The sequence below is a fragment of the Helicoverpa armigera genome, chromosome 7 (assembly GCF_030705265.1).
Source record: "Helicoverpa armigera isolate CAAS_96S chromosome 7, ASM3070526v1, whole genome shotgun sequence".
In the NCBI taxonomy this organism is placed as follows: domain Eukaryota; kingdom Metazoa; phylum Arthropoda; class Insecta; order Lepidoptera; family Noctuidae; genus Helicoverpa; species Helicoverpa armigera.
In genome coordinates, this window is record NC_087126.1 from 3,267,284 (window position 1) to 3,291,642 (window position 24,359).

At 34.7% G+C, this 24,359-nt stretch overlaps 1 protein-coding gene across 1 annotated transcript in view; it reads left to right on the forward strand.

The window, feature by feature from the left end:
- LOC110378459 (5'-3' exonuclease PLD3) overlaps nucleotides 1-24,359 on the forward strand; it is a 570,622-nt gene that overhangs the window by 275,266 nt on the left and 270,997 nt on the right. The gene's annotated exons all lie outside the window — the stretch shown is intronic.

Here is a 24,359-nt window from a genome sequence, read left to right on the forward strand (position 1 = left end):
ATTTCCCCATAAAGCTATCTTCCCTGCCCTTTCTAAAGAGGGTATACGAGTAAGTTGTCAAGCACAAGTAACTAAACATGCCATAGGAAGCAAAACAAAGGAAAACCACAGTCCGAACTCCAGACAGTGGCAAGGTGAACGATTCAACACGCCGTCTACCACCGCAGGTCAACCGGCCCCGTTCGAGAACTTTCTATTGCACTCAGCAAATAAGTCGGGGACTAATTAGTACATTCGGTGGAACCGAACTGAACCCGACAAAAGGGCCAAGTTTGCGATTGCGACACTATAACGAGCGATGCTTTGTGTTCTGTCCTATTCTATTCCGCACTGGGAAACTCCACGGCCTTTTGTTGGTAATGTTTAAACTTTTATTAATTTGTATGCTACTCAAGTTTCTCTAATTAGAACCGATAAAAGTAGTCGCAGTTTTTCTCTTTGTTGTCACTTTTTCCTTTGTATTTTTTTCATTGGAATTCATTATAGCAACTGAGATAAGAAAGAAAATTGTTCGCAGAAGATGTTTTAATTAAAATAATGTTTGATATCTTTTAATAATATCGGTACACTGTACAGGAATTGCTTATTAACTTTATACCTTACATTTAGTTTGCCGACGTAGATTCTACGTACCAAGAATGTAAAAATAAAAGAGAGAGTGACTCAATTTCACACCTGGTTTGTTCCCTCTGCGTCCAAAGTTTCCTATGGGAGCTAGAAACGTGTTTCCAGCGATGGTGTCGGGTGTCAGCTAATTAGTGCATGCGTTGACGCGGAATGAGTGGCGATGGAACGAATGCAAAGGTGCGGAGTGAAACGCTACGGTGACAGTACGGATGGCTCGCTTTTTAGAAAAAAAAACTGTTGAAATAACGTTGCGTTTCGGTGTGTAGTGAGTACCGTCGTATGTTATACGTGTACATAAAATGTAGATTACCCAGGTGCTTTTACTCTTTTGAGGTATTCATATGGTTCATAGGTAATTGTTGTTTAGTCATTTCTATGCATTAGTATTAGTCAAATCATTAGTTGAGTCATACATGCAGAGACATGATGACTATCCTATATTATCACCTACGCAAAATCGATACCACTACAACTGAAGTCTAGCTTTCTACTATATGCCTCAAGTAATATTTACTTCAGGAGGGGTATTAGTAAAAGGAGTAATTTGAATATAAATGAAACTTAACAAAATTAAGTCCGCCACTACACGTGCGCTGAAACTAACGACGTATCATTAGCAAGGGGGACCCCACGGAATAAAGATACGCGAATCACTCTCGAAATGTCGCTAAAGCGTGATAATACGCAAACTCAGACCACATGTTTTGTTCACATCGAAGAATAATAATAAATTTTTGCCGGCTGCCGTTGTCGCGTACGTACCCTGCCACAGTCTAAAATATCACCACACAGAGTTTTATACGCAACTGCAGTATGCCAATTATTCTGTATGGGGTTCGATTTTGCTAGGACGACATAAAGAGGGTTGAACACTCTATGAATTAGGGTAAAGGGTCAATAGTGGGCCAGATAAAGATGGGCTGCAACAAATTGTACGCTCTCCGGCCTTTTGTTATAGGTCCCTGCTGTACTTAATTGTGCTTTTGTCCGCTCTTACGGACCGCCCCGTGATTGGCCGACTTCCACTGAATTTGACCCGGGACTAAAATAATATTCATGCGAAATGGTAGGGGAGAGCGGGGCTGAAAGTGCCGATTTTGACAAATCCTTTTAAGATTCGGACAAAACAAGTACTATGCCTGAAAGTAGTGGTTCATCCTAAGCCAAATTTAATCTATTTTACGAATTTAACTTCAGATTTTGCACATTTTTAATAGTTTTTAAGAAAATGCGATTTTTTTATACGGAGGCGGCAAGGCACTACCAACCCCAATCTGGGGCAAGTTGTGCCGTAGCTGAGGTCGGTTGTGCCGTTGATAATGCTGGGAGTTTTATATGAATGAAAATTAATTAGGAAATTAAAACACATCAGTTTTATAATAATATATTTATTCGTTATATTTTTTAATATAAATCAACAGTTTTTAAAGTTTAATTGTATAATACTAAGTATTATAATAAAAAAAAAACAAGGAAGCTTCTTATGTAATTATTCAAACATAAAAACGTATTTGTAATCAATAGTTTGTACTTATTTTTATGCGAATGAGATCAATTATTAATATGTTCCAAAATTATTAACTTTTTAATCAGTCTCGAGTCTTTTTAAGAAATAGAAAACTAGTTACTCTCCAGGTGATTGATCAGAATAACAATTAGGACATACAAATGCTTGGTTTTCTTCATCTTCAATACATTGCAAATGGGCCCAATTCTTACAATCTCTGCATTCAATCCATTGTTCTCCAGGGGCAGAGTTAGAATAGGCATCACAACAAATGATACAGAACCATTCTTGTTCGTCATCTTGCAATACTCTTCTCTTAGCGGGGTTTTTAGTCGGCTTTTTTGTTTGTTTACCCTATCTCTTGCATTTTCCCGTCCCTTTTCCCTTAACCTTCTTTTTAGTTTCGCTTTCTTTTTTCTTCTTTTTACTAGCCTGTTCTTCTGCTAAAGCATTTTTCTCTGGAGTTTCCGTAAGAACAGCTGTCTTTCTTTTACGTGCTTTAATATGTCCAATTAGTCGGGGAGGTGCTTTAGGCAGTGGTCTTATTAGCTCTGGTGAGAAAACTGCTGCATCAACTGATTGAGGAGGCTGGAAACTGCATATTTTCTTTCTTTCATAATTGCTCGCGTAAATATAAACAATACTGAAACAATATAGGTTGGTTAGGGGTTGGTTGTGCCGCGGCACAAGCAGCCCCACATGAACGGCACATTTTACCCCGTTTATGATAGTGTGATATTTTGTCTCACATATAAAAATCACTGTACACAAAGCATTAAAATTACACTGCATAACAAACTAGGATAAATAACAAACATTTTACAAAAACTCACATATTAAAAGCACGAAAAATGCTAGCTTGAGACCAAAAAGTATTGAAACGAAAATATTTACTTACGTGGCGCTGGAGGAACCTCACATGCAGTACGACTCGGTCCGCGTCGCTGACGCAACTAAAATGGCAGCCGCGTGTGCGCGACTGTTAGGCCTTACGCGACACAATACGATCGTATATCTATCTCTTTCTGTTTTTGAGATATTCGCGTCGGCACAATTTACCCCCGGCACTTTCAGCCCCGCTCTCCCCTACGTAATAGATTTCGTCTCCTTTTCAATTCCATCCATATTTGGCGAAATTCATTTATTTTTATAACACTTTTCAATATGTATGTATGTTTCGCGTTGTACATACAATCCTATATGAGAATGATTTCGAAGTCATATCACATCGGTATTGTCGTTCGAACGGATGTAATTCAATAGAATCGCATCTCTTGCCAAGTTCTGGATTACAGCAGGTATTCTATTGTCAAAGATAAGGCACGCCGAATAGGTGAGCTTTTCATATGGCTAGTGGCCAGTCATTTCAAATTGGCTGTTCGATAATTAAGTTTTATTCTTAAATGGCCGTTTGAATTTCGAATCATGACAGAAAAAATATGGAATGGATCTCAAAGTCCAGTCGGCTTTTGTTTTAGCAAGCCAAAGATCAAAATGAAAAGACTTCAATTATTATGTCATAGAATTTTTCTTAGAATGTACCAACACATGTCGTATCATCTGCAGACCTCGCGTGCAAGTCTTCATAGAAATATTAATAATAGTATAATGTTGCTATCGTGTTCCCAATGAAATAGAAATGTGACTCGCTGTCTCCACCTTAAAGTTTACCACATGTTAGAATAGTTTTCAACACATGTTTCATAATAATTGTAATTGGGTACCGTTATGTTTTTGTTTCTGACCGCTCGACTATGACGTTTTTATAAAGTCGTAAGTAAAGATACCTACTGTTGTTTATCAAAAATAGTATTCTTTCTTTTTTATTCCGCAATTAAATGTATCCCTACTAATATTATAAATGCGAAAGTACTCTGTCTGTCTGTTTGTTACGCTTTCACGTCTAAACCACTGAATTGATTTTAATAAAATTTGGTGCAGAGATAGAGTTGACCTTGAGAAAGAACATAGGATAGTTTTTATCCCGGACTTTTGAAGAATTATCTTGGAGCTAGTTATTTATATTATAGAAATATTTTTGCAATATAAAATCAAAAATTTTTTTCAGAATAACACGTCATGTAGCGGTCTGTCCTAAGGGCATAACGCTTGTCCTTTCTAAGCTCTAATAACGCAACGAAATATGCTGAAACATTTTAACGCTTAATTAACTGTCAGCCTATTTGAAACCTGTTTTTGCATAAGCCACGATTGTGTATTAGCATAAGCGTCCATACGAATTAGTGCTAAGCCTTCTCACTAATAGCTGGGAGATGTTAACACCCACTAAAGGTCGAATGAAATTAGTTCGTGCTGTCGCGTATACTGGCACTCGAAAATTGTTTGCATAGATTTACGTTGCATAAGATGCTGAGCTATACTTCACTGGTGGTATTTTAAGTGTGTTTTCTTACCACATAACATTACTGTTATATAGTTTATAATGATGAGTTTTATTGATAAAGTTCTAAACACTACAAAGGAGAACCTTTATGCTAAACTTTGTCGGATCTAACCATAGAAATTCTGTAAACTCATAAACATCATTTTGTTCCTTTTTTGTTGAGAAGTGAAAAGGGTCAGTACAAGCAATCACTGTTAGAAAGATTCTCCGTTTATTGCGAATACATAGGCTTTAGTTTCGATGAACGTTCATTATGCCACAGATCGTGATATTTAATACATTCCTCACGTGAGCTAATTAATATACAAGGGGTGCAAAATCTGATAAGCAGCTTATCAATTTACTCTTTGCTAACTCTCTAGCAACTTCAAACCGTATGCAAAGTGTATCCCAAACAAAATCATCTATAGGACATACCCATTTAATTTTACTTGTGCATAAAACCCTTTCTGTCGTTTTATCGGATTAATATCTCAATCGCCCCTGTCATTACCGCAATGACCACTTCTGGGTGCTATCAGCATATCATTCGCTCTTCATGCCACTTCGTGGCTAAAGGACAATCGCATTAGAGTACGCCTCAAAAACGGGGCTTTCACCGCGAATAGCCATCCTAAATAAACAATAGCTGGAAGGGAGCACTGCTTTTAAACGATCTCCAGCGGCTCAGCTGACAGATTAGCTCACCCTATTAGCAAATTTAAATGTGCACTTCATAACTACACCTCAAACACCTTATCTGCATACAATAAGATTTATTTTCGCGTGTATTCTGCAGTTGTTGTTCGACATTCATGTTGTATGATGGGTTAGTCTGATAGGTGGTTATAGAATTTTTGAGGCGACGGAGGGGTGTGATCCGGCCACGTGCTAATGTGGCCCAAGAGTTTGATGCTTTTATTTTTATCACAGCATAATGTTACTTTGATTGGAATTTGTGCAGGGGATTTTATTTACAAAATGTAAGAGCGTTTGCTTAAAGTCTGGAAGTTAATCTGAAACTTAGTTGATAGAGATGAGATCAAATGAGTCAATTAACTAAAAATGTCTTTAATGGGACACAAAGAAAATAGAAAAAAAAACTGTTTCAATCTTGAGAGTTGAATTTATCTTGAGAGATGATAAAGAATTATTTGTAAGACATTAGATAGGTAGATACACTAAGAAAAAAAAAGTTAGTATTTAGAAAGTTTACTTGTTTACTCAAATCGTTTCATGAGTCAGTGGAGAGAGAAATGAACTGATCAATATTTTAGGAACCCATTTCATTTGTTGATTCAGACGATAATATGGCTTAGAAGATGAAGTGAAAGAATAGTTTCCCTATTCGAAGATTTTTAGTCTACCTATAAATTTTTGCTCATAAAAAAAATCCAACCGGAGCAAGTACGAGCAAAAATAGCAATGGTAGCAGTAAAGCTACAAAAACAAAAGCTCTATAAATAAAAACAAAGGATTTTAAATATTTTAAAATTCGAATCGAATATTTCACACACGGACAACAACTCGTTAAGTTGGTAAGATCCTCGTGGGACGAGCAGCACATGCTTCTCGTTATAATTAGCGAACAATGTTTGGCTTTAGCAAATCCCTTTGGGGCGTAAATTAAGAGATTCTGCTCTCCGTACGGCTTACGGATACATTTGCGTTAAACTCGTGGACGACACAAACATACACGTTATTTGTACGTATCTGTACTTATTTGCATGCCCCTGTTTCGGGTATTAAGTCCGAAAAATATTTATTGTCATATTTTCGCTCATAAATTGGTGTTTTGATGTGATTTTAAAGTCAGATATTTGTTCGGCTATTTCTAGTCATAAGTATTTATCCTTTAGTAGTGCTGTGACGCACAACTTAAGCATTAGTTTGATGAGTTCAAAAACCTATCTCGTTTTACGTAGGTAGCTTAATTATACCTGCGTAGACGAATAATTGGCCTCAATTGCAAATCATTTGCAATTGATTTCAATGATTAAGCGACGGACTTTGAAATTCTTGTACCGATAGCGACATACCTAGCTTGTTGGAAACCCAAATTGTTTTCTTAAAGAATACCATAGCCAGTCTTAATACTATGGTACATTGCTCATACTTTTATTAGAACAAAATGTCTAATTACAAAAATAACTATGGCTAAAATATTATACGTAAAAACTTTATTCACACTATCGTATTACATAATTTTATAGTAAACATTGAAAAAAAATGTTAAAAGAATTTATCGAATATTTTGATAGGAGCGTGTAATAAATTAACGAACCTATAATAAATTATCCGTTCCTTGCAGTTTGCGTGCATTAACGTAATGTCCTGGATTTTATGTTCCACCAGCTATGTAATTTTTAATTTTAAACGACACATTATTTTTAAATTGGAGCGCTAACAGCCGTAATTGTGTACCTGAATAAAAAACTACGTACCGGTAATCGTAGTCGTATCGTAATGAAAGGTCACAGAACATTATAACTGACCAAAAATAATTAATTGCTATATTGCTAGTTACCTAATTAAAATATATCATACTTGATTGTCAAAAATTGGAACTCGTGTAAGAAAGAAACAATTTTCAATATAAAGAAAACAACGGAGGATATATTCATCTGAAACGGTAATAAATAAGAAACGGACATAGATAGGTATTAACTCCCTCAATTAATATTAAAGTAACCTAACCCTACATCCTAATAAATCAAATCTTAAAACAACTTAAATCATTACAAATCCCGAGTGCTTAAAATTATAAAATCTGGTAACCCTTTTCTATGTTTACTTTACCCAGGCCAGATTTATGAACATTCACATTTCGTCTGTCAACGTTTACAAACGTAATTTTGTTTGCTTATCATCTCTGGCTATTTGCATATTCCTATTATTGTCGTTGAGGGTCTATAGGACCCTCGTTTGCTCCAAAATCAACACGTGGCGAACCGCCTGATATGGTATTGTGGAAATGTATTGTATAATGATATTGTTGCAATGCTATGTGGCGTGAATTTGCTGGATTATGGACGTTTTTTGGGTCATTTGCTGGGTTTTTTTTCTGATATGATTTTTGTATGGCTGTGTTATTTTGGATCGGTGATTTTATAGATCCTTGTTTGGTTGTGATCTCGTTTTTTATTTGGTTAAACATGTATTACTTTGAAAAACATGCCTAAGTATTGAAACAAGTGAAGCAGCTCTCCACGCTAAAATGTTTTGTAGCTTCAACTTCATAATATTCATTAACGCAACTTGACGTATAGGTAATGAACGCTAAACCATCATGGCCGCGACTGACGCCTGTCGAACTTTTTAATTAATGACACCTTTTTTCATAATCTTTTGCGGTGTGAACTAATAGAGGACAAGCCGACATGTTCATTAACATATTCCAGATTCCTTTGACTCCATTAGTCGGATATTTTAATTGTTTGTTGGTTTTGGAGACTTCGCAGCTGTTATCCGCCTACCGCGGCGCGCTATTTAAAGACAAATTGCTTTTAAGTTGCCTCACTGTTTCCCTAATATACTAAATTTAAAATTTATTGAGAAAGTTCAGTTTTTGCCGTTGTTTTATTGTCCTTTGCTTTTAAAGATATATTCGGTTGAATGTAGGTGATGTGGCGCCGATCGACTTGGCGTGGGCATCTATTCATAGACTCGGATCGTATTAGAAGTAATTTCATGCTTATTAAGGATTGAAAGAAATGTAGTTTTAAAATTCTTGTGGAGTGCACGTGTTGGAGGAATTTATTGAGGTAAATTAATTTAGAATGTGCGTTTGTTTGATTTTATTTTTAAGTGACTTTATATTGACCTTATTTGGTTTATAAATTATTAAATTTAATTGAAAATGTTCGTGGCACATTTTGGTATAAAATTGCTTTTTCTTTCATGAAAATAAATTTTTAAAATGCACTAAATTCTAGAACATAAATATCAATCTACAAACACATAATTCATTCAATGAATATTTGAACAAACAACAGCGATAACATACCGAACATTCGATTTCTTCTCCATCAAAGCAATAATTCACTTTATCTAATCAAACGAATCCCCAAAACAATTTCACAGCGATTGTCTGCACCCCGGATTTGAGTAGCACCCCATATATCATATTCAAATGATAATTCAATACCGTTGTGATTTCTGACCCCCAGCCTCCGAGCGACCGATAAAAATACATAACCTTATCCGAATGAGCATAAAATTATTATAAAGGACGCTTTATTTAACGCTAAATAATTTATGCCTCCATAGATAATAGTCTATAAGCCAGCCAGATTAACGATTAGAGAATCTAATAGAATATTAAATTTATGTGAGGTTCCTTATCTGTAATGTGAGAAGTCACGTGTCTGATGGCCCACATTATCCAAACTTGATTTGGGAACATTAGTCTCCAAAATAGAATTAAGGACTCTAAATTGTCACAACCCTATTTCCATAATATAATTTAGCGGTTTTCGTAATGAAAAATAAATTAGATTGCAATAGGCGCCGCGGGTTTTTGAGAACCAAATTGATTTAGTGTCAAACAGCAGAAGCATTTTATCTAATTAAAGTTTTTGTCCCTCGAGAATTCGGTATGAAAATTACATAGTTTTTGATCGAGTACAAGGGCTGAAAAGAAATTACTTTCTTTAATTTGAATTTGTATTTTGGACTGCGATATAATCAGTCTCAAATTTCATTACAATGGGAAATATTAAATTTTAACAATCCTCACGGTGGTTGCTTTCTCAAATATAAATAATTTTATTACATAGGTATTAAAATTATTGGTACAAATGTATGGAATACTAAAAGTGAGAACGGTGTATGCGGCCGTCCTCACCGTCCGCAAAATACAATAATCAATAATCTTTCCTATGTACACTTGGCAAAAATTAATATAACCAGAGTCAAATCTCGTAAACAGAAACCCATTTACAGTGAAACAAAATTTTTGTTCCTATTTGCAGACGCTGAGCAAATAACAGTAGGACGGTTGGAGCTTCTGTCGGCAATATACAGTTACAACATACACACAACCCATCAGTTTAACTCTCAGGTTACGCTTAAGTGACCGACCACCGACTCCCATTAAATTGTTTTCTTTGCACACTATACGTCTTACACAACAAATAATAGTCCTTAATGGTGGTCAAGATAAAATAAAACAATATACTGGTACTTAAAGTGACATATCGACTGCTGAACGTAACAACGTTGTTAGGTTTAAGTAATTAAGTGTGTTAACAAGGATGTTAGATAAGGCGTTAAATGTTGTTAAATGGAAAGTCATTGGTGCAAGTGCGAGGAAGATATTTCAATAAAATTATACAAGAATTTTCTAAAACGCATTTTTCTTATTAAGTTTTTTGTAAAAAAAATTGATCAATTTCGATGTAAAAAAAATAATCCTACCTAAAATTACTCCACTGCACACTAGTATAACTTGGTAACACAATAAAATAAGTTTATAAACAAAGCAAAAACGAGAACAATTGCATTTTCAAAAGTTAAGAAAACTTCACAATCTGAATTGAGTTGACGAAGAATAATAAATAATTATTGGTTCTTCGCCCTTCCTTGACTGGTCTCAGCGAAAATAGGTTAACGATTAAAATGGTTGTAATTAATTGTCATCAAACTGTTGCTGTTCTTAATAAAGCTATAAATAGAGATGAAGATGCTGAGAATTAATCTGAACTACTGACATGTGTGTTTAATATTTTGCACCAACTAGTAAAATCATGTTGAATTTATGTTATAAACATGGGTTACTAAAAATATGATTTTGGACTACTTTTGGGTCAATTTGATGATTTGATATAAGCTATGATAAAAACGTAAATATTTGGGACACAATGAAGAAACTATTATTTCTACTATCAAGTGTGCGTGGAATCTTACCAATAAAATATCATTATTTGATCCGCTTCGAAAGCGATTGAAGGAATCTTACAAGAAAATTATAAGAAGCAATCAGTTTAGAAATATTTAGTTTCTTGGTCAAGAACACAACAATAAAACAGCAACAAAATATTACCGAGTACAAAAAGTAATTATCAAAAAGATAACTCACACAATCGGCTATTCTTCTAACTTTTAAATCTATCATAGTACCTTTCACAAACCACGAACTCCGTACATTAATCACAATTAAGTAAATAATTCATCCATTAACCATTCAGTTCCACAATATTTATCAAATCTGACAGATGAAAGTGACAAAATTAATACTTATATTGACACCAGCTTTGTGGCAATATACTATAACTCTCTCCAATTAACACTAATTAAAACTAATTTTATCGTAACGATCAGGAAACCTGATTCGTGAGATAATTCTCATGCTTATCGGTTCCGCTGTGACAAAACCGAACCTTAAAGTTGGTTACCTGGTTTTTAAATACACGCATGTACTTCGTTAAATTAAACATGTACTTACCTAGATTGTAGCCTAAAATCTTGGAACTGCAAACAAGGCCTCTTGATATTTTTGATGCAGCCCAACATCTTAAAACGGCGGATGTATTTACGTAGGTGTTGCAACAACGACGAAATGGGTCCCAATTTCTATAACAGAGAAAAGTAATAACAAAACACATTATACGACAAAGACACATAAGCACATAGAAACTCAACAAACAATAACGAAAACTAATTTTATCTCCCTCGATCTAAAGCCGTTAGATCCGACAGATAAACATTTAGATGATCAACAATATTCATTATTAGTACTCGTTCCGTACAATTGGCTCGTTAACTTGGCTTGACTATCACTAATTGTTGCAAATGGCTGCTAGTTGGATGACAATAGAAGACGGTTGCTGTCGTCGAATGCACTTGTTGTATCTGGGGCATCGTTATTTGCAATTGCAGTTGGTCTGTTGGTAGAATTGTGTCGTGTCGGTGTTGAGTTTTCGATATTTGTATTTACGTTATTTCTGGGCTTTGGAATTGTTATTTTCTGTTTCGTTGAATATATTTTTTAGCGGCAAAAATTATCGGTTTCTGAATGATATCAGTGTTGTTGTAGTTGTGTTTTCTCTATATTATCCTGGTTACGGGTTAAAAATTCGTGCACTGTCGCGAAGATGAATGAATGAGGTGGTTAAGGCAGTATTACGGCTACAACTGAGAAATACATTGTTTTTAGAATCTTACCCGGAATCGGAACTTCTTTCGCAGAAGCCTTAAAGTTAACAGAACCTAAATAAAGACTCTATTAACCTTTATAAAGAGGGCATATTATTAGTATCCCTTAATGTAGAAAATATAATACCTCTGGGTTGTTCCATACATTTTAAGCTCAAACATTTTCTATTTATAACAAACAGAAAACAACGGTTTATATTCTGATTTCAAAATGTTATCTCCCAGCAGCAAAATTGTTTTATTATCTTGATTTCAGGCTGTAATAGAAACATTAACGTTTGAGGAAACATTATTTGTACCAAACGTCTAAACTCCAAGATTATAATTAATAATAACTTTTCCCATCTATTAAGTTAGGCCGAAAACGCTTGAAATATTTTACTGGAAAATATTGAAAGGCCCTTAAGATTAAAGGGAAGTACCATTGAAGTTTCAAACAGCAATTAACTTGACAACATCAATATTAAACAAGAATTAATGTAAATACATAGTTTTGGAAGATTTATTACGAACTTATTAGCAAAACAGATTCTGTTAACATTTTAAGTGCCGTATATATTACTAAAATTATCTAATTTTGATGTCGGTCTAAGTTGTGTAGGTACTTGAAATTGTGTTATATATAAAACATGAGTCGATTAGCAAAAATAAAGCTGTATTAAAATTATTCATTACAGATAACTCGATCTACAAGTTACATATCATAAAGATTTCTACAAAACGTTAATGGACTAAAATAGTAAAAGAAAAAAGTAACATGTTAATATCACTCGCAAATCCAACTTCACATTACAAGTCATTACAATAATTCCTCGGTTCGCAAATAAAAATGTACTCTCAGGGTCTAAAAAAGTAATCTTCGAAATTATCCTTCGAAGAAAACAACTTACTCTAAAATAACAGGGAACATAATCCCATCTTATTACGAGTTTCAGACCCGTTGCGAACAATTCAAGGGACATTTTTTCAATTACACGAAGCCACCGCGAGTGCAATCAGATTTTCATTTATTTAACAGTAACGTATAATTTTGATGTGCTCTGTCTTTTGTTTTTGTTGAATATAGCCCCCGTTTAACGTGTATTCCTGCGTGGTTTAATTCCTTTGGTTTTTGCGTATGTGTATATAATTATGCGAAATATTGAAAGAAGGTAAACCTATCTTGAATGAAATGTCAAAGTTAAAAGCAGCTGTATCAGTAGGCACAGGTGAGTTTTTCTTAAACACTTCTTCGACACTGTCTACTGCGGTTCAAGCCATTAGGTATATTTTATTGTGAGAAATCTCTATCTCGGAACTTTCAATGATTATGGTATCTTATTCATTGTTATTTAGTATATCATTATTCAGTATTGACAGCACATTCCAATTAACAATTTCAATAATACTTACCGCATTATGCTGTGATAAATACTAGCCCTCATCTGTATAATTGAAATCAAATATTTGATGGATTTGATTCAATAACATAATTAATTGCCTGTAATAATTCATAGTGTGGTTACTCGTGAATGCCAAATTCGTTTTCAAAATTGGGTGCAGTCGCTAATGTACTGTGATTTGAATTGACATTTTGAAAGATGCAAAATGCATAACAAAATTTAGGGCCACTAAGTATAATAAAATATCTGAGAAATTATTAAAGAACCTAAGCAGTAACTACACTAACCTTATAAACCAATAAGATTTAGTTTAATTGGTTTCCAATATAATTGAATGCAAGAGAGTATCATCTGACCTCCTCAACCCAGTTACACGGGCAACGCATTAAAAATAGACATATTCTCAATTAAATAAAAAAAAATTACATACCAAAATTTACGTTCTTCGGTCAAAAGGAAGCTCAAATACACCAACAAAAATATTACACACCTAATAGATACCGAAAAGCATACAAAATGAGTTAGTCACACGTTTTCACACAACCGTGTTGATATACTTCCTAAGATAAACCACGTAAATCAACCATTAAAACCGAAACAACACGGTATAATCCGGGATTAATAGTCTATTAATCAAAGGAGGTGACACATAGGTGCAGCGTTTGAAATTAGCTGTATTTTATGTTTTGTGTACGGTGCAAGGAGTTTGGATAGGTACAGCATAGACATTTTCTGGTTTGATATATTCATTTTCTCAGAAAAGGAATACAATTCACTCAGACCACAAGACAAGTTATTAAAAAAGGTGTATACGAGAATAGTTTTTTTTTAATTTTTCAGACTTCTCAAAGTGGAATTAACTGTTATTATTTTTTATAATTAATAGTTAATAGTCTATTAATCATAGTAGGTTACCTAGGCGCAGCTATAATTTGCACTTAATTATGACAAGATATTACATTGCTAGTATTATGGAATATTGCTTATGTTAATAAATATGCTTTGGATTTTTTTTGTCTCTTGCATTCACATTTTCCTTCACTAAACTTGCATTTAGCGCAAATGCTAACACTTCCATACCTATTTGAATCCAAAACATTTACTCGCATAATCAATTGTATCAAGAAGACTTAATATCCCTTAACACAACCCAGTGAATCATCTAAGTACCTATACACGAAGAACAACATCAAAGATTTACGTGCTCCCATAAGGCAATATAACTCAGTTCTGTAGCGTGTTCTGTAACTATTCATAATTACCGATACTGACTTCTTTGCGCTCCCAACCATGCAAATGTACCTACCTATTGCGGATTTATTATTGAGCACCCTGTACTCTGGGTAAATGTTTTCCTATGAGCTAAGAGCTCTGTTAATTTAGCGTTCCTTTTTTAAATAATTATTTTGAACCATAATTTGTAGCAAAAAGTTTTTATCAAGTTTGAGTCGGAACCTGATATGATTCTGATTGGATTTTAAATGGACTCTAATCGACTTAAACACGTGCGGCACTTATTTTTCAATTCAATTAATATGAGACTAACACATTTGTCTGGTAGAACTTCGCCGTTTGTAGTCTGTATTTCATACAAAGAAATATTTCAAAACTGGTAAAAATATGACAAAACCCAAATACAGTATATTATTTCGAACACAATAAAAAATGTGTCCATAATTTTGACAGAGAGTGTGTCTAATTCGTCACGTTTCAGCACTGTGTAGCACCGTGTCTTAGCTGGAAACATGCAGTGTGTCAGCGCACTCCATGTTTTACGATAACTTGTAATTAATGTCGTTGCATAGTGCTTTATTGTCCCGAAGTTTGTCGGCTGGCGAACATCGGTATAAATTACGGGCCGACTTCGTCGCGTGTGAGCTTATTCACATAAATTATTGAGAAAAATGTGTCAGCATTTATGTTATTAAATCCCTTCGGTGTTCAGTTCAAAGATGTGAGAGCTAGAAGAATAAATCTTGGGGACAAGTTGTAGTGTTTGCAAGCATGATTTATAGATAATTGTTGGATAAAATGACTACGTAGAATGAACTATGATGTTCGCCTAAGCACTAATGGGATGATTTCGTGGCGAATATAGCTTTCGCAATAATTTGTATTTAATTTGTACCAGCTACAGACATCGTATAAATATTTTAAGGCTTAATCACTAGAATACGTTTAAAGTTATTCATTTATTCTGCATTGTAGATTTGGCGATATAAATCACTGAATTCTTGAGAAGCTAGGATTAATGGATTGTTTATGGAAAAGAATGAAGGAGACTGAAGGAGTCACCTTTACATTCATTACGTAGGTAATAAAGCAAAATTAATTTTCTATGTAGGTACTATGTATCCAATATACACTATTTCTCAGTAATCACCAAAACACACCGCCCTCATTACAACATCAAACTGCTATCACTATTTCAACCATATTTTTACAAACAGTTCTCATAAAAACACCTGTTTTGTCAAAGTGGGCCACGATTCACGATACAGCTGCCAAACAGATGCCACCGGGTTATAATATCAAAATATGAACCGCTAATGCCAAACATTGTTTGCTATGAATGTCCTGGATGGCACCCAAATGCACTGTTCTCCAACGTTTTTGGAACAAAACTGCTATTGCATTTGTTTTGTGCATTATTTCGAGCCACTTTTGTGCTAACAGTTTTTAATAAGGCAATGCGCACTTGATATGGGGTGTCCTATTTGGTTGCTGTGTTTGGGTCTGTTTCTCTGTACGGAAGTTCTAAATTGGATTGCGTCGCTGGAATTGAATTATCATTATGTAGTTGAATATATATTATGAACTAAGTAATTGTGTACTTGATAGTGATAATTAACATAAACATTAATGCCTGCTTTCCTCGATATTCTTTTTAAGGAATCTATAGCATATATTCAGTCAGAAAATTGTGTAAAATTGTTTTGTACGCATGTTAGCTCAGTTGGATATCTTTAAACATTAAGATGTTAGCAATAAGGAAAAGCGAAAGCAGATCCGAAAGCCCAGAAACAACAATATTATTTTGTTGAAATCAAATTTAGGAAGCATTCCCAAAGTATCACAAATAGAAATAACCAATCGATAAAACGTGATCGTTCTGTTGTTAAGCGGGAAAGTCAAAAGTTATTCATTTTATCCAGTACCTTATACTTATTTTTCTATCAAACATTTACGAATTCTCATGACAGTAGCTTCTATATTATTCTTCAAACAAAAAACTCAGCTTTATTAGTTTAGGAGTAATATTTTATCATTAGGAATTCATACAAAAGACGATTGTGATAGGCGTTCCTCGGCCTTTGACATCTTAAGTATTCTTTATAGATAAAATAAATTAATACTAATAGGTAAGTCCTATTAAGAATGTTTTATCTAGATCTAAACGTTCAAACCGGTTTATCATTTTTTTTATTGACATCTTCTGTTTATACCGAAATATTGAAAAATAGTGTAGCACGTCAATTATTTGTAAATTATCGATTTCAAAGCAACAATTAATTAATTTTGCAACGTTATTCTATGAAAAACTGTCCAGCAGTTTCTAAGTTACGGCTTCATTTGCACAAAAAATCACAATGTGGATTTACTAGAAAGATAAGTAACTAAAACTAGTCTCACATAATTGGCAATTTATATACATTGAATGGACAATAAATTAGAAGAATTCAACGCATTTGTAGGCCTCACCTACGCGCGCCGTTTGCGGTACCCTAATGATAGTTAATAACCCCAGCTTTGTATGCTATGTAGTGTCGATAGCCGAGTTCAGCCAAACAAGGAAATTACACATATCGATGATTTGTAAATCGACCGTTTTTATACTTAATTCGCTACTTTATTCTGTATTATGTAGATTTTGGACGATCATTTCATTTGTAACACGACTTTTTGGTAGCTTGTATATTTTTTATTATTTTCTTCTGGTATTTTGTTGGGTGTCATTTAAATTGTGTTTTGATTTGAATAAATATTTTTCGGTTGTGTTATTACATATTTTTGCTGCTGTGGAATATTCTCTTTATTCGCGACCGTTTGTAGTTTAAAAAAAATGCAGAATATAGTTTTTACGTGTCAGCATTTTTTAATCTATCCTAAAATATTTCTCGCTGATGTAGCTATATTCTTGAAGTCAAGTATTGTGATCCTGTCAATAGATGACACTAAATCGCTCAGTACCTTACTTATCACTTCACATAAGTTATGACTCAACTGTGTGGGAAACGGGTTAGTGAAACTGTCGTGGGCGATCGCAACATTACCGTTTGGAATTCTGCTCAATCGAAGACATGTACTATTGGGTATACTCCCACCTGATCATCATCAGGTGCCTTTTTACTTATTCATATATTTATTTTTCATATTATTCTACAGGAAAAAAAAAACATTTGCTTTGCCATAACGAACTTAAATAAAAGGAAACTATGCGTTCCCAGATAGTAAATCTATATCTAAGGTGCTGTGTAAGTATTTCAAATTCAAAAATTCACCACTGGTCAGGCGTAAAAGTCCGCGGTAGTACATATAGTTCGATGACTGAAATAATGTGAATTAAACGAAAATTCTTTTCCAAGTAGTTGTTTTAATATTCAAATGTGAGAATGTCTCGGAACAGGGAATACGCTTGCGTGTTCTTAAGTTTACCGGTAAACACTCGACTGGTTAAAAAAGTAGTCAGCAAGACTTGTTTATTAAAAACGTTTACTTTGCTAATAGCACACAATTTATTACCATTTTAGTCTTATTAGTTGCGTATACGTCTAAATCCTTAGCGTTAATATTATGTTAAGAGGATTAATTATAATTTATGGGGAGTAATGTGGCTTTTTCATTACTTTAATGTCATAATTTCGTTCGATGTGGAAAAATATTTTTATTTAGTTTACTTTATTTACTGGCTCGCAAATAAGGATTTGTCACACCTGTTTTAAGTAAGTAGCTATAATACCGTTTTTAATAACAGAGTTGGTAAGCTGACAACCTAATTTCGTCTTACTCGAACAGTTCGTTCTAAAAGTTTTGTTTGACGTGCCTATTTTAATTATGTATAAGTTTGCCTAGCTTAGCTTACCAAGACGCAGCAATGTAGTAAAAAGATTGCTTTGGTAAAAAAGTTTCTATTAGCTATACTGTACGTTAAGAATTAAAAGATCTCAAGACTGAGTTATTCTCGGAACATGATGTTGCAAAAACTATTAAAAAGTCTCGCTGCACAGTGTGTCTACAACATTCTTGTTGGAAAAAATCTATCAACACAACACATCAATCATCCATCTTAAGATTATTTTTCTTCATTCATAACGTCTAATGAAGCTGATAAAAAACAAAATGAGTGAGCAAATATTTAAAGTAATTAACGCTAGAAAAAGTGTTAAAACTTGTCCCGTTGATTAATGCGTGCTCATTGTGAATTCTATAGGACTGCTAACTTTATCATTCCATATCAAATAAATCTGCAGGGGAGGGCACGGTGGAAATTTTAATGATTCCACATCGTCCACTGCGACGTTGAGAATTAAAAAGAATGGCTAGGAAGCGGTCCCCGCTTTGCTTTTTAATTTTCCGTTCGCCGCCGGCTGCCGGGACTCTAACAGTTTGCGGTTGATTCAATCTTGCGGCGACATGAACTCTTATTAGAAATATTAAACTAACATCAATATTATTTTCAAACAACAGCCAACTGGACACTCTAACAAGATCTATTTCGAGAACAGCGCCCTAAATGCCAGCATGTAAAATAGTAATGACAAAATACCACGTTCAAAGTTGACTGGACAATGTTTACCACTGGAAACTTGGAACAATCTAGAATCTCTGAAGATTCCGAAGTCAAAGTTAGACGCAACATGTAAAGGCTGAACTGAACTGGGACGAATGTTCAACTGTAATGAGATTCCTCCGATGTTATCTCGCTTGACAACGAATCCCCAATTTGTGGTCAGTCAATCTTCTCGGGGAGATTTTGTGGAATTCAATTTGCTTAGACAAAAGTAATGTCTTCCTCTAAAGCACCATTGAATTATTGCGCGGCACCAAAATTTCGGAATAACTAACTTTTCTGCAAATTAGAGAAGATGAATTTGCCGACTAGTGAGAATTTATTTTACTTTAGATTTTCTTGAACTGAAATATTTAGGTATTGCCTTTGCAAATTCAGTAATATCATTGATTTCTGTTTACTCTGCTAAAAATAATAACCACAGACAATAACCGATGTTAACAAGATAAACGCCCTTATCTTTTCGTAGGACGCCAACCCCTCCTTGGTCGAAACAAACGGAACTGCTTTAAAAGCTTTTAAAAAACAAATTTAAATTCACATCGCATTTACAGAAATAGCCCCCGGCCAACGTTAAAAATTTACACCCACCTAATTTTATGGTCCCCGAGTAACTTCTTAGATACTTTCACGTACTTTAATCGTTCCTATCGGCCACACTTTGCTTGGGAGGTGTTGACGTATACTAATGTCCAATTAATATGCCGTTTTATTCGAAACCTCTCTAATTTATTGTGTACCAGGTCGGAATATATTCTCATTAACTTGACACTCACAGCCTATTATAAACTGACCGATCATTAGATGCCGCTGATAAATATACCGATACGGATAGTACCGAAACGGAATAGAGATATTCTGTCTATAAATTCTAAAAGCTACCGTTGTGATATGGCAACTTTTTTCCTTTTATTTTGGGTTGTTCACTGCTCAGTTCGTTATCAGATGTTCGAATGCAGTAAAGTTGTAACGTTTTAAGTGAGAGTGCCGGGAATTAGTGGCGGCAGCGTTTCCTTTTTAATTGCAGGTCTTTTAGTATTAATGGATGGTGTGAAACAAAATGTTAATGGGTCATTAACGGACTGTCGTCCTGTGTGACCGTGAACCGACGAAGACAATGGGCTTTTAATTTTGCCTTTAACATAAAGGTTACAATTTCAAGTCGTGTTCGACACAGTACTTAAAACATAACATTACGTTTTAGCGCTAAACACAATCAATAAAATGTTTATGTTATCGAAAAATGCTGTAATGCTATGAAGCTGTATGAGGTCCAATAAAATGTTGGACATTTTATTTTACTCTTTAATGATGAGCTTGTAAGAAAATAAAGTAATCGATTTTTACGACCGAAGGACCAACGGGCCATTGCGTGCGTGTCCATTCCGATTGAGCATCCGCGGGGAGCGACTAGAAAAGTCTCTGAACAAGCAGAAAAGGACCAATAAACAGAGCAAGAACAGTTTAATTCTTAAATTATAGACGTAATAAAAAACATCACGGCTGTAATGTATTCAAACTGTGACCGGCGAGATGTTCGGGACGCTATCGAATCGATGTTTATGTTAATACGTTGCTCCAACTCCTTATATTGAGATGTTGTGTTTGTTTATGTCGTATTTTCTCGACGTGTGCCCATTTGGGATCTTAATTATTATGGTGTCTTAATTATATCGTTATGTCCTTCATTTTAAATAATTTAATAGTCATGTTATATCATTTTTCATATTTCTTTGGTGAAGCGATGTCTTTGGTTGTGTTGTTTATGCTAATTAAAGTAATACACATTAATATCATGTCCAAAGTTTATAACGTTCAAAACTATATTATGAAGAAAAGATTAAATTTTAATAAAATATCATTTGTTTCTCTTGCTTTCAGACAGCACAATGGGTCAACTCTACAAACCAGCTATTCATCGGAAATAACATAATTGCTGAAATGACAATACTACCATCAATCTTCAGTAACTTCGAACTGGACAATATGGACAAATGAATCGGTCGTCACGCATCAATTTATGGGTCATTAGGGCGATAGACCCTTCAGGCCAACCACCCAGGTACCGAGAACGTGCCAAATACGTCTCAATGCCGTAACAATAAAAGTTGCTACTGTTTTCGACAATAGTGTGACAAAATGTGGCACACTTCCAAATCTCTAAGGCGGTGTATTAAATGCAGCTACTATCAATTGTTTTACCCAGTGGGAGCTCGTTCTCGGAAGGTTGTAAAAAGACAAAGCCAATGTTTTGTAGTGTTCTACTGAGTTTTTGACAGTGACGCAAATAGAGAGGATTTTAACGCCCATTTGAGTTTAAATTCGATATGAATGTCTTTGTGCTGCGCAATTGTTCCATAGACTTTGTCGTTTATGTGACGTGAAAACACTTTTATGAAGAATTTTCTACGGATTATAGACAATTGTTGTGTTCCTTTATTACTAGCGAGGACCTACCTACACGAAATTATTGTATTAAAAAGTGTATTAAAACTGGTTTTTAATTTTGACCTTTAAAAACTGAATAATTCGACCTTTACACGAAAGACAGAATAAATTTATGAAAATTGTAATTTTATAAATTATAAATCATGCCCTTTAAGTATGATTTAAGTAATGTGAATTCGAATAATAGGCACTCTGTAATTACCATTCGTAACAATTTTCGATACATTTTTTAGACGCTGCTTACCGATTGCCCTTCGCTTGTCCTTTTACAGCCATATGTAAATATTATAAGTCCATTTCGAGAAATTAAGGCGATTAGTGTAAGACGCGTCATTCTGGACGTAACCCTGAACCTGTGTCAAACGTCACTATAATAGGATTAGTGTGACGAAACCGTGTTTAAATTCCATTTTCAGGTGTCAGTATTTTTTTGCCCGCGGGAATTCGAAGTTACCCCACTAGGCAACAAAGCAATCGTAGATACGATCAATAAAAAATCATAGACCACACATCGTTACGCATTCCAATTTTGAATTTAAAAGTTTAAAAATGGAAGGAGAAGGGAGTGTTAAGTAGTATGTTTGGCGTTTAGTTATTGCTAGTATGAAGTTGTTCAGGAGAGCTATTGAGGAGTTTACACACATGGAGCATTTATTACGTCACATCGAACTGCAATATAGCGAGCGACGTTTATTTACACAGAACTATTGGCATGGAAGAGACAAAACTTATCATACAACTTATATTTAATGTATTTAATTATTGCAATTTTGTTGATACTAATTTTACTGTGTATAAAATTTTATAATATAGTGCAAAAAAATTAAGGCCTTATCAGTGTAGATTTTTCATATCCATTACAAAGAATATTTTATTGATAGACCATCCCATAGTCATCAAGATTGATTTGCAATTATTTGTTGGGGTACATCATTTTTTAAAGTTTTTCTGTCTTTTCCAGTCACGATAAAGATCTTTGACATTCGGTGCTTGCCACAATTTACCGACGCAATACTACGGTGGCTGAGTGCTTGTGATTAAACAATAAATCGTAGAAGGGAGCCGCGTGGCGAGCCGGGCCTTAAGAGCGTGTACGTCAACCGCGCGCCATTTGGCCTAAAATGGTACTTTTCAAACCACTGTTTCTCAGTAACTACTTATCCTATAACTATGTTATTTTTTAATAACGCAAGGTAATTTCACTGTCTATATAGTTAATTGAACATAAATTTCAATTTGTGTAGTTTAAATACTTAAAACCCCTATAACGTAACAGATGTTTTATAAAATTCCCGTTCAGCGTCTATTTCGAAGCTTAAATTCATGTGAAAACAGTGGCAAATCTAATCATATTTATTTTTTTACTCATAGACGAAATCCCCATGCCTATAGTTAGTTGAAAACATTTTTTGATTTAGGTCTCTATCTTTCAGAAAAAAATATTTTAACAATGTGAAAAATTGTGAATTTCAAATGCTTTTTTTACCTATCTATCTTACTTAATTTAATATAACAATTATTTACTATGGTAATATAACTCTTTCTTTAAAACATAAACTTTATATTATAATTTAAACTCTCATTTTTATTTTATTATAAATTATTTAAAAACTACTATAAAACGCTGCACGCGAGTCAACTCAAACCAGACCGCCGCAAGGCTTCACAGAGAGAGGACGTGTCGCTCCGTCACATCGCGTAGGGTGAATAACCTCTGCCGTGGATACCGAGAATAGAGTACATTTCAAGCGCGACCAACAAATCTTGATACATTACTATTTTATTTTGTGCGGGACGGACGTAGCTCAGAAGCAGGTACTATGGGGTGGCTTCGAGACGTTGACGCCCCGTCGGTCGCTGGTTCTTGGACGTCTGGGCGAGTGGACTGTATTTACGATGTGGCGAGAAACAGGAACTTCAGAAACAAGAATACGTTTAGACGGGTTTTAGACTTTCTGCTACTATAGGTTCAGGGATGCCGGTGAAATAATAAGTCTTCATATATTTTTCAGGAGTCTTGAAGGGACGAGCTTCGACGTACTTACCATACTACAATTACACTATTTACTTTTCACTATTTACTTGTTATTATACTATCAAAAATCTATACCGATGACTACGATTTGTACGGCGGCGCTTGCGCACCGAATGAGCTCGAAACTTTACCGTGACGAGCACCTCGATTTCTCGTCCCTCCGACCAACTCAGTTTTATTGACCTTTCAATTTAACAGCCGTATTACAAACAATTGGTACATGATATCATTACAGGACACATAGCGTCAGACGCCCCATGACGTGCGCTACTGAACTATACCACACACACCCTGCATACCTTAAGGGCTGAAATACTATAACCGAATAACTATAAAAAACTATGTGAAATCGGCCCTTAGGTGGAGACTATCTTGAGATAAAAAACAAACTATGGGGGTTATCTCAATACGAAAGGTAGTGTGTGTTAGGGCATTTCATGGGCTATCTGGCGATAGTAATCCTAACAATGTGACCTAAGCCCTAGTATTGTTTATTTGCATGTGAAATGAAAGTCAAAACACAAACATTATTTATTGCTCTATAAGTTAAACTATTGACAATATTTCTATAAATCAAGTTATTTTCTATACAATGGGACCTAGGCTTTCAGTTAAACACTATTTCACTAATGAAAGTCTAGGATTTTTGCTATCAAGAAATGTTTACATGGGTAAATCAGGCCTTAAACGGCAGAACTATTAGGTTAATTATACATAATTAGGTAGGTTAAGGTTACCGCTACAAAACTATTACAATTTGGCATCAAAAAACACTATAATTTACAAATTAAGGCACTATCAAAATCTGAACAGAATTCTATAACAATTTAGAAGGAGGGTGCGCGTGAAAAACATACCTTGGCGCGGCTCACGGCACTTTTGCTCATTACCCTCATCACAAAATTGTTAGAGTATAAATAGTTACGCTCATACACGAACACTCAGGCATTATGATTTTGCACTCGCGGCGCACGGATGCGTCTGTCGCGAACATCTCTCCCGCCGTGCGGCAGAGCGTAGGCACTATCACT